The following is a 12,266-nucleotide window of genomic DNA, read 5'->3' on the forward strand; positions in this document are numbered from 1 at the left end:
CAGGATAAAGGCTATGTTTTCTCTGGAAAATTGCAAGTGCTATAGTATATGATGATACATTTATCTTGTCTTAGAGCCCACCAAACAACTGCTCTTGTTACAGAGAAAGGGATGGATGAGTGTTGCAAAGAAGCTCTGTTTCCATTTTCACTGTCTTCCTTTCTGCTTTGTCAGAAGCAGTTTGAAAGACATCATGTGTGATGTCACGTCGAAGCACGCAGATTAACACTGAGGTTCAAGTTTGACCACAGCACAGGCTACCTCAGAGTTTTTATCCGCTTTGCTTTTCTAAGCGGTGTGCACAATGGTTACTTTAGGGTGAGTGCATTGCAAGCTAAAGGTCTTTCGGTCTAAAAGACCACTGAATGTGCTAGCGATATCATTAGCAAGCTAATAGCTACTGATATTATGCTATCAGTAGCAAGGATACTAATGTAGGAATTGGTGTTACAATTAGCAATGCATAGACATGTTTTTTAATATAATTTTCGTAAAAAATTATTTAATTACCGTATTTTTCGGACTATAAGCCGCTACTTTTCCCCACGTTTTGAACCATGCGGCTTTTAGCCCGGTGCGGCTTTTCTGTGGATTTTTCTTCAACCACCAGGGGGCTCTTTAGCAGGAAGTGAATCATTGGAAGTCAAAATTGGAAATCAAAGAAGAAATTGCTCATTTTCATTTAGAACAAGCACATGCTAGCAGTAGGCACGATGGAGAAATGTTTTCAAACTCTTACCCCCTCATCATGGAAACCACACGAAGAAGTTCCTATGATGGAGTTTTTAAGTTGAAGACTATCGATCTGGCAGCACAGATTGATAGCTGCTGCATGTAAGCTCGACGTGAACGAATCCATGGTTCGGCATTGGAGACGCAGGGTTGCGTCCTTAATAGCAGATGTATTCTTGTGGAAAACCGAGAGCAATGGAGATAGCAGCGGCTTACATATGTACGTTTTCAGTTTTTTAAAAAAAACAACTTTGTGGGTGCGGCTTATAGTGAGGTGTGCTCTATAGTCCGGAAAATATGGTACAATTAAAGTTTTGAGCTCCATTTTTACCAGCTGGTGTTCAGCACTAACGGTTGCTAGGCAACAGAACATACACCCAGGTAAAGAATAACTCTGAAGGCTAGCTCATCCAGTTTCATTGTCGCTTACTTCCGGTCTTAGGCTGGGTTCTTTAGTCGACGAAGAACCCAACCTACGCTGACCAGATTGGTTGGATCCTTCAAAAGATCCAGACCTTGAATTTAAACATATTCCATTTGTTATAAACAGTGTGCTGGTGCGGTTGTGGCGCCTGTTGTAGAGAATGTGACGCATAGAGACCTCAGTCCCCGACAAGTTTGAGTCCCGGACCGTTGACCTTCGCTGCATGAGTGCTAATGTTTGTATAAGGGTGCTAGCATTACCAATAGCGTGCTCCATCAGCTCAAGAAGTCATCTGGTCTGTTTTTGGTTCTTATAAGCATCATAACAAATTTACTGTGCACTTAAAAGAGCAATAGAAAAACTGCTAGCTTGCTGTACAGAGCACTATATGGTGAACGACTGGATGAAAACAGCTGACATTAATTCTGCACACTCAACATTACGGCTACTAAAACAAAAACCAGTTTTTTAATGGGAGGATATATGCACAACTGTCTTAAAATTATGTTTTTTTTGGTTTCTGCTTTGCACTAAGGCATAAAACAAGAGGTGAAGTTTTAAATCGGAACAAGCAGGAAGACATGCATGGCGTTAGGCAAGCATCCAAAAACACCCAGCTTCAAGTACAAAATATATTACCCCTCTTAAAGTTTTACAACATTATGTTACAGGACCATTTTACAGGAAACAGATTAAACGGTAGCTGCCACCAACAAGATAGAGAGAAAACGTGACAGACTGGAAGTTTGTATTAAGACACAAACTTCAAAGATGAATAAAAAATACAGTTCAAACTGGGGATTAGACAAAGGGATCGACAAAGCAGAAGAAAATAGGAAAATCAGTCTGAACAGATAAAGAGGAAATCAAAGTAGGGACCATTAAAATGAAGCCAAGCCCACTACAATGCCAAAGGGGATTTACAGTATAGATTTATCTCCCGTCATCGATGTGTAAGAGCCAACTGCAGTATTACACAACAGCTGGTAAATCAGAAAAAACAGAAGCCGATGAAAGGAAGACTGGCTTATGAATTGAAATGGAAAGAATAGGACTGAAAGCTTTCTGAAACAGATTTATAGAGATATTGCTGTGTTGTTTCTGCTTTAGAATGTGGCAAAAGAAACTCAACCCATCTGAATTGAGCAAAGGATGCCCAAGGCACTCAGAGAAAGTGGAGAAAACACAAGGTTTCATAACGGAAAGCAAGGAACAAAAGCAAGTGGCAAGATAGTTTGAGCAAAACGAGAACACTAAGCGTCACGCAGACTGCAGAGCGAAGCAGAGCACGCAGTGAGTGGCGGATTTAATCACTTTTAAAGGTCAGCCTCTTTCTACACGACTCCAGCCTTCATTTTAGCCTGGATTGTGTAATTCTGATGGCATCTGTGACAGACACCTGCTGGACGCCGTTCACCCCGTCACCCCACCACCCTCAATGATGACACCTGAGCTTTCCCTCCTGGAGCTCTGCCACAATGTTATAGCACCAACACCTTGGTGGTCCTTGGTCAGCAAAAGAACAGATGGCAATCCCCTGGTTAAATGTAAATCTGTTTAAATGTCCCTCAGTGAGTCTATACAGATGATTAAAATAGTGGAGGGGGGCAAAGCTAGATGGTTTTGAAGGCTTCATATCTGTGGGATATGTATTCCCAGTTACATGGTGCATGAGAACCAGGCGGGTAAAAAGCAAAATGTGCCCAAATTAGAGGGGATCCATTTGCAAAACGCTTCATCTGTCATTTCATTAAAGTCCTTGAGATTTTATAAATGCTTCAGCAGGTGATTAATGTCATTTATTGTAATCCATGTCTACTAAATAGCTAACAAGGCATAGAACAAAGTTTTAACCCTTCAAGACCAAACTTGCCGGCCAAGTTTGCAGTATTGTAATTCTACCACACTTTATGCTAACAGTTTCTGAAAGAGGAGACGTTGCGCTTTCCAGCCAATATCAGGTTGTTACGGTAATTTCACTCCCACCATAATCACAGGCAGTGATTATAATAGGCGGTAAATTGAGAAAATAACTTGCTAGATATTGAAAGTTCCAGTTTTTACAGATAAATGGGCAAATATATTTACTCACAGAACATTTAAAGAACTGCGTATAAGTAAGATAAGCAAAAATATCCAGGTGGAGATTTGAAACTTAGGACTCAAAGGTTTAACTTTTAGATCAGGACAATAGCAATGAAGAGCTACATAGAGTTCACCCAAAACAGGCATATTCCTCCACTTTAAGCTTCATAGCAATATTTTGCTGCAAAGCCATATCCTAGGAAACACATTAAAGTTTACCTTATGTGCCACCGACTTCAACCCCTTTGTGTATAATATCCCATATAAAGATGCACTTTGTTGCTTTCTATTGTACTCATGTTTTTTAAGTATGAATATTCTCCTCCAAGCACCAAATGGGAAATAATATCTGAATCAATTTATATGTACAATCCACTAATAAGAGCAGTTCAAAGCTGGAAAGTCAAATGTTGACTTGGCTTTAATACCCACTTCCATCCAACCAGGAAAGTAAGGGCTTTGACTGTTCTCACAGTTCCTCCCAGGTCTAAAGAGGGATCAACCTTCCTGTGGAGAACTCAAAAGTCCTGAATTCGGGACACAATTTAACGGGAACGATCAGAGCGCTGACGAGAAAGGGGTAGTTGGAGGAGGAATCATGCAGAGTTTATGAAATAATGAGCACATTGGTTCAGACTTGAAATAAAGAGGGACGAACAATTAAAAAGAGCAGGTAGCAAGTTTGACATGCACAGAAAAAGAGCATGCTGAGAGCTAGACGGTGGAGAACAGGGCTAATGAGTCACAGGAGGGGAGGGCATTGAAGGAAATGGAACCTGAAAATTACATGAAATGCAATGCACTCATTTTCTGCTGCTAATTATACAACAGCGAACTAATATTTGGCACTCAGAGTAATGTGTGAGGTTATTAATGTACTAAAAATGCACATATTTGCAAAGCATCTTGGCATGTACAAGTTTCCCCTCATTGCTGCAGCCTTCTGTTTCTTCTCCTGTGACATACAAGACCCTTTAGCGTCCAATGCAATACTACTGGGGATTCGGATACGAGCTTCCCTATTTAGCTGGGCATGAGCCTGGAAGCAAGAACAAGAAATTATGCAGGAAACACGATAAGTGCATCTGCCGAGGCAAGGATTGACGGAGATGTGTCGGAGAGATAAAACGGTGGGGGAAGAGCAGAGGCATGCAGAGCCAACGATGCAAAAGGGAAAGGAAGACAACCAGAAAAACAACTGAGGGAAATGAGTGCAGGGAAGGGGGTCCAAACTGTGGTTAGACGGATCCTATAGGTAGATGTAATTAAGTGTTAAATTATTTTATGGATAAATGTGTCGACTCAAATCAAAAGCTTAAGATGACAGGGGAACGGAGACAGCCAGTTCTCATCTACATGTCAGGTTGCATTAAAATGTAAAATCAGAAAGGAGAAGAGGGATGGTTTAATTTTAAAGAAACATTAAAGATCAGGAATAATAAGGCTCAGAAAAAGATGAGAATCAAGAAATAAATCAGGCCTTGAGCGGTGACACAAAAATTAATCAGGATTAGTGATTAGCCGGTTTGAGATGCTCATAGTAAGAAGAAAAAGATTTTTTTTAGCTATATTTGCACAAAAGTCTAAGAAAAAAGTAGAATGACACCAATCAGGCATACCATTATGACAGAAAGTGAATAACACTGATTATCGCCTCAGTGTGGGACCTGATAGTGGGTGGCAAAAAATGGGCAAGCATAAGGATTTGAGTGAGTTTAATGAAGACCAAATTTCATCTGCTGCTACTCTAGTCCAAAACTGCAGATGTGTGGAGTTTTCCTGGTTAGTATCTGTCAGAAAGAGTCCAAAGTGAGAAAAAGTGGTAGACTGGTAATAGGCGGTTGAGGTTCATTGAAGCACAATGGAAAGAAAGGCTAGCAATGTGCTGTCCAATCAAACAGAAGTTAAGAAAAGCATCAGAATGCCAAATGTGTTTGTACCTCTCCGCATTTTGGTTCATCGAAATAGCTGAACATCATTCAGGCTGTTGATGCCAACAATGGTTAACAGAACTGGGACTCACCAGTGTAAGTAGATTACCCGAGCAACAAGCTAATCAGGCAGAGTGTGAAGATTTGACCATTGCTCTGCAGGAAAACTTTGGCCGTTGCGACACATAAGCATTATTGGGAAAAATGCTTATGAAAAACAACCTGTGTTGTCTTTCAGGTGGACAATGTGCAAAAGATGTTCAGGAATAGTTCGAGGTGTACAGCCATGCTCTAAAGTCCTCAAATGTGGACATATAAAGTCCAAATCATTGAGGCTAGGTTCCATGTTAACTCACCTCTTTCACAACACATTGCCAAAATGTTAAACCATTTTGTACCCATGTATTTAAGTTGTACCATGGTGTTTTTGGAAACAAGTATTTTCATGATTTGTTGAGATAAATGGTCGTCTAGTTTGATTTAACTGTATATTATCAAAACTCCACTTTTGTTGCATTTGTTTTGGGGATAATTGGACCTGTTGACTCATGAAAACATGACACCTACTCAAACCAACAAGCTACAAGATAGATACTTATTGGATTCACTAGACCACATTTTCTTGCAGCAGATTGACTAAATTTCATTTTAAAACACAAGTGTCAAACTCCAGTTCTGGAACGCCACTGCCCTGCAACTTTTAGATGTGTCTCTGCTGCACCACACCTGAATAGAATAATCATTAGCAAGGCTCTGGAGAACTGATCTACACAAGAAGGAGGTAATTAAGCCATTTCATTCCAGCATTTTGTACCTGTATCACATCTAAAAACTGCAGGACAGCGGCCCTCGAGGACTGGAGTTTGACATCCCTGTTTTAAATATTTGGTTTTCAAAGCAGATTCCAAATGTACCTCAGGTACAGACTCCTGTGGCACTGTCTCCAACCTGAATACTTTGGGGGCTAAGCAGGCAACACTTAAGATATGAAAGATTTAAATGATCTGCTGCTATTCATATTGGTGCTGTTAGGGAGCACAGCAAAACTTTAGGGGTTGAATCTGTTTTAGCAATAAACATGCCTAATCTGTGTATAACTGGAATAACCAATTAATTGAATTCACGTGTGAATTCAAGAGGGAGAAGTGAAGAAGCCTTCAGTTGACCAGCTTAGTGACAGTGCAGAGCAACAAGTAGAGGAGGGGCAGTGCCGTGTTATTCTGATTTATACAGCACTTTCTCTGGCATCTCCTTAAAAAATAGACTTTAAACCAAAGGAACTTTTCACAATATCGATCTTTCCCAAGAGCAGAAAACAGCCAGAGTGTACTTTGGATCAGAAAAAACCGAATAGACAGGGGAGAACTAAAAGACCTCCCAAAATGAGGTATAAAAGACTGACATTTGGACAGATGAAGAAAAACAGAAGATCTCTGCAGGCTAAATCAAGGAAGACAGCCAATGAAACATTTAGCAGTTCAACAAATCAAGACCCCAAAAAGAGAGGAAAGGCTAAACGGACAAAGGAAGTGACATGAGGAAAAGGAAACAGGAGCAGTATAGATGTCAGCCAGACGAGGAGATAATTGCTTTGTTGTTCCTCCTAGACTTGCTCTCTCTCCCCTCTGCTCTGTGGCCCGGTCCTGTCAGGTGTCAGACCACCAGACTCGGCTCCGATAGTGAGGAGAATACCGGAGGAGGAGAAAGACGAGCCAAAACATTCCCCCTTCATTTCCTTGGCTTTAACTGTCTTCCTCTCCTGGATTCAGATGATAACTCACCGTCTTCAACAACAAAACAGACTTTCTTCCATCGTGCATGCTTTTTTTGTTGGCTTTAACCAAACAGCAATTTGAAACACATCATCAGCCCTGCACTCTGTGTAGGTTAAGAGAACAATAAAATCTGCCACAAACATTTAAATAAATTGCTTAATCTGATTTCCGACAAAAGGCAACATTATCATGAAGAGCTCTCAGTATTTAGTTGAGTATCATTTCCTTTTGTCTAGGGTGTGTATGCACAAAACATGGCTGCACAAAAACAACTTGGCTCATCAAAGATGCATGACTTTCATGTATATTTCAATGAAAATCCCTATATTTATCATTGCCAGTATACAGGTTAAAAAAACATTAGCGGAGGGGAGTTTCACAACCTCATAAAAGAGAAAGACGATGTGAAATATGTGGTGATGATGGAGGGAGGATGCAAAGCAAACAGAAGATGAGGCGATAAGATAAAGCGAAGGATGAGAAAGGACTGGGGACACTTAGAGGAAATGATATAGAAGAGCAGAGGGAAGACAAACAGCGCCAGAGTGACCTTGGAGGCTGAATCACGCACCATGGCTGCTGCTCAGGCTAATAGAGATATAGCACAGTGACTAAAATGAAGAGAAGCTTGGAGGTCAGGAAGAGACCAGTGAGAATTGCCAGAGCATTTAGAACAAGCAGAAATTGAGTCTTTCAATAGAGACACAGAGAAGAAAGAGAGAGAGAGTGGGGAACAAGATTTCAAGGATATGTAGCCTGAGATGCTTTATATCGTTGGATTAGAAAAGGACTTTTAAAAATCAGATGAATAAAAGATAAATAAGGGTGAAAATGTTAGGAATTACAATCCACTCTTAATTTTTTGGTAACCTGGTTACTGCTGTTTTTGTAGCAGTTGTTTGAAACTTTAATTATTGCTTTGACTGAATTTTGGGGCAAACTTAGGAAATTCAGGTAGGAGGCATCAATCCACAGGAAGGTTTTAAAACATTGCAGTTTGCCAAACAAATATTTAAAGCGGCGCCGTTCCTATGGCTTAAAACTCTTTTCAATGAGAGCCTGAGAAACCAGACTTTTCTTAGGGTGAATTCACACCAGCCCTGTTTTCAGTCCACTTTAATCAAACTCTAGCCCATCTGTCCAGAAAGTGTGGTTCGCTTGGGGAGATGTCAATGCGTAATCGAACTCAGATGCGGACGAAATAAGTAAACTCTGATTCACCTAAAAACCTAAGGTTCAGTTCGGTTGAAGTGAACTTGGTGTGGTTAGAAATACATGTAAATGCCAAGCAGACTATAGTGTAGGGCATTCTGGGTAAATACAAATCTATGATAGCGGGAGAAATAGCTTGTGGTAAAAGGGAAATCCTGCAGCTACTAAAAACTGACGCCAGTCCATTTTTGTTTATATTTTGTGAAGAAAAATGTTGCGCTCAGTGTCTCCTTTATTGGTTTCTGTGTCGTTACACTTAGTGGTTCTGGGTGCAGCCAATTTTTCCATGATCGACAAGTAAAATCAGAGATGCACCAATCCAAATTTTGTGGTTGTTTTCCAATCACTGGTTTTGGTAAATCTTTCATTTATATTTTATCCATTTTCTAGAACCATAGGAATGGATAATTGTTGTTTTACTCAAGCATTCCTGCAGGAAAACCTGCAGACAGGTCTTGCTATGGAAATCAGATAAGGACAAATGCTTCAATGCATAAAAGGCGATAAATCTGGAATAACTTAAGTGTTGGTGAATTTGACTCCACTATCTCTACCTGCAGCTGCAGCAGTATTTTTTCTCCTTAAGGTCGATGTTTGTTATTGTCTGTGGAAAGATGATTGGAATCAGTCAAAACCCAAACTGGCAGCTTGGGCCTCAAAGAAAACCATAAATCTATATTGGCCAGTAAAGCCTCGATTGGTGCAACTTTACGCTAAAAGCTTTGCCCTTTCAGTCCATCACACCTGTCAGTGATGAAATAAGGGAGGGTCAAGTATCATGGATCAGTTACACTCACATAAAGGTTCTGGATGAACAGACACCACTGATGTTTTAGAATAAACAGAGGCCGCACCACTCTCACTTCTGACTCTTCATGCTGGAAAACCGATTGAGCACCCGGTCTCTCCACCACTGGGCTTTACAGTGGAAACTCAATCCTGTAGACCGACTGATTGCCCTAAAGTCTCTCAGTTTGAGTTTTCCCAACCATGACACATTAGACGGTACCTCCATGACTTGACAAGTTCTAAAAGCATAACTGAGTCTGTGCTCTATTTTCCCTGCTAATATTAGTTACTCGTCTGATGTTTTGGGCTTCCCAGTATAATTGGTGTCCGTTGTTCCACAGAGCTGCCAGACGATTTGAAGAACAAAAGGTCTTTGTGTAGAGGCAGAGTTGAGGGAACTTATTAATCTAAGAAAATTGAACAAGAGCCACTTTTACCAGTGCTGTTTTGACCAACCAGCTGCTGCATTTCCTCATTTAAAACACACACATCTTTTCAAAGGCATCGTCTTGTCTTCATGTTTAGTTTTAAATGTCTGCTTTGATCCGGGAAGCTGATTTTCAGGTCAGTGTTTCCTCTTTGAAAGAAAAACGCGTCTCATCTTCTGAGGATTTCTTATGAGAGTTTGGAGTTTAGAGACTGGAGGTAGATATGCTTTCAGGAAGATTAATACACTGCGAAACCAAATAATGAGCTTTACCCAGGGCTTCTCCAACAAAGACGTGGTTGAGCAAATTTGTGACTCTACAAAGAGGGAATCTATGGCAACATAAGATATTGTGGTTTCTTTGAATTCTTAAAATTAGTTTTCAGAAAATATGACCCATTTTTTATAGCATGATTGAAAAGTTTTACTATAAATATACAACAGTTAATTCATGCTTTAAATATTGAAACAAAGAAAAATCAGAGGCCTGGCGGGCATCCTGCAGCCTTCAGATGAGTCTCTTGATTCTCACAGACAAATAGCTGAGAGGTTAGCAGGAGTTCAGGAGTTTGCAAAACCTGACAGCATTCAGGTAATTCAGTAAATTGTTTTCAGGTGTGTTGGTTCAGAGACGTTTAAATGTTTAACCCTTCCAGACCAAAGTTATCGGCCAAATTTGCAATACGGTAATTTCGCCACACGTTGTGTTATCTGAAAAATTCCAACAGTTTCTGAAAGGGGAGACGTTGCGCTTTGCAGCCAATATCGGGTTATTATGGTAATTTCACCCCCACTGTAGGAGGGAGTGAAATTAATCTGAGGGGTACGCTTTCAAGAGATGGTAAATTGTAAAAAGAACTGTGCATTTAATGGCTAGATATTGAAAGTTCCAGTTGTTTGGATAAATGGGCAAATATATTTACTCAAGACATTTAAAGAACTTTGTACAATTAAAATAAGCAAAAATATCCGGATGGAGATTTGAAACTTAGATCATAAACGGTTAAAAGACACTGAAGAAGTGGAGTTTGATATCAAGGCTTTTGGACAATGGTGTCTGATTGAAGTCTGAAAATACAAATATTCTCTTTAATTTTATTTTCTCAGACTGATCTAGAACTATAAATCCAGATTGATTAGAAACCCTGCCCGTCATGCTGTCCATTGAACTCTTAAAATAACATTGTACGTAGTTGTAGTTTAATCTATTATCAGTGTCATCTGTTTTTAGATAGAGGCCATTTTGGACTTTCTGGAAAAAAATTTTTTGAACATGCAGTCTACCTGTGTGATAGTTTCTACCCTTTGTACCAGCTAAAAACATTTTCAGGTTTGAAGCCGTAGGAAAGATCGATATTCGTTCCAGAGCCTAAAATCCATGCATCTGCCTTGCAGCGTGCCTGAAAGTAGGCGCCTCTGATTTCCCAGCTACACTGCATTATTAAACATCAAATCCCATCATCCCATCAAGACCAACATAAATATGTATGAGAAGCGTCAATCAGGCCGGTTTCATTTGTAAAACTTGATTACATGAAGGTAATTACACCCAATTTAAAAGCGAAGGAAATCTGCTGCTGTCCTGTCTTTATTTTGAATGCATTTTAAATAGGGTTAGGATGGGGGTATTAAAGGAGAAGCTCCCTGAGCGTCTGAGTCATCCAAAATGGCATTTACGGGATGTAACTCCAAGTCTGAGGAGAGACTTAATGGCTAGAAGCACATTATACAAAATAAGCTCTTTGATGTGGCAGGAGAAAGCCGAGAAAAATAGAGACAAAAGCAGAGGAGGAGGAAAAAAACACTTTTCCCACACAAGAGGGTTAAAGCTGCAGAGGACAAACTCAAACCAGCAACAACACGCTTGAGGTGGGCTTCAGTCTCCCACACATACTCATCAAAAAAACACATGCTTATTCTGCTCTTCTAAATACAAACAATAGACCAATTCCCATCCTGAAGCAAGCTAAATACAAATTATGCAAAGTGAGGGCCTTCTGTTCTTCATCCATTCAGTTCACCTTTCTTCCACTCGTTAGCTCCAGCACTTAAAACGAGGACGGGGTCAAACTCTTCTCTCTCTATAAACCCTCCACACTTGAACTCATGCAGACAAAATCTGCATCAATCACAGAGGAAGCTCCGTTTCTGGACATAACATTAACAGCACAGTGTGGACATTTGACCTACAGTCTTGCTTACCAATAATCTATCCTGCTATACATGTCACAGACCTAAGACTGTACAATTGGAGCTCCATGTTTTTCATTTAACCATTTTTGAGGGATTCAAATATATTTGGGTTTCTGTTTGATCACCTGAGGATATTCTACTTGATTTTACAATCCTTTCTCTAAAAATCACCCCACTGCTCAGCTGTCTCTTTACGGAGAAGTATTGTTACATTGTTTAAGTGTAGAGCTAAAAGCAATTTAGCTAACCTCTCTCTAAAATACAAATCTTTCACTTAATCTTTTGTCTTATCTTAATTTCATTTTTATTTTTTTATTACATTGAAATTTAAATCAGTTTAATATATCTTTTCAATTTTTCTTCTGCATTTGCCAATTTCTTTCAATACACTTTCTTAAATCTAGAATTACATGCACTTTATGCATCTTGTCTTATAATTCTTATCTTGTCCATTATTTCCTAATTTAATATCTGTTTAAATTATTTCAATTAATTGTATTTTCATATTTAATCCTTCTCATACTTCTCTCCTTAAATTGTTTAAATTCCTTTTTACTGGTTTATAGTTTTCTTTATTTTTTTAGTTCTATTTTTTATTATTAGTTGTAATATTTTCTTAATATTTTTGTTGTGATCATTTTTTTAGTTGTATTATTTCTTTATTGGCTGTACTATTTCTTCTTTTACTCATACTGTAA

At 39.4% G+C, this 12,266-nt stretch overlaps 2 protein-coding genes across 2 annotated transcripts in view; one reads left to right on the forward strand and one right to left on the reverse strand.

Moving 5' to 3' along the window:
- Window positions 1-12,266, reverse strand: part of pc (pyruvate carboxylase) — a 371,443-nt gene that overhangs the window by 155,308 nt on the left and 203,869 nt on the right. The window lies entirely within an intron of this gene.
- Window positions 1-12,266, forward strand: part of LOC102237680 (leucine-rich repeat and fibronectin type-III domain-containing protein 4-like) — a 53,677-nt gene that overhangs the window by 37,829 nt on the left and 3,582 nt on the right. The window lies entirely within an intron of this gene.

This window comes from Xiphophorus maculatus, chromosome 14 (genome assembly GCF_002775205.1).
Source record: "Xiphophorus maculatus strain JP 163 A chromosome 14, X_maculatus-5.0-male, whole genome shotgun sequence".
NCBI lineage: Eukaryota > Metazoa > Chordata > Actinopteri > Cyprinodontiformes > Poeciliidae > Xiphophorus > Xiphophorus maculatus.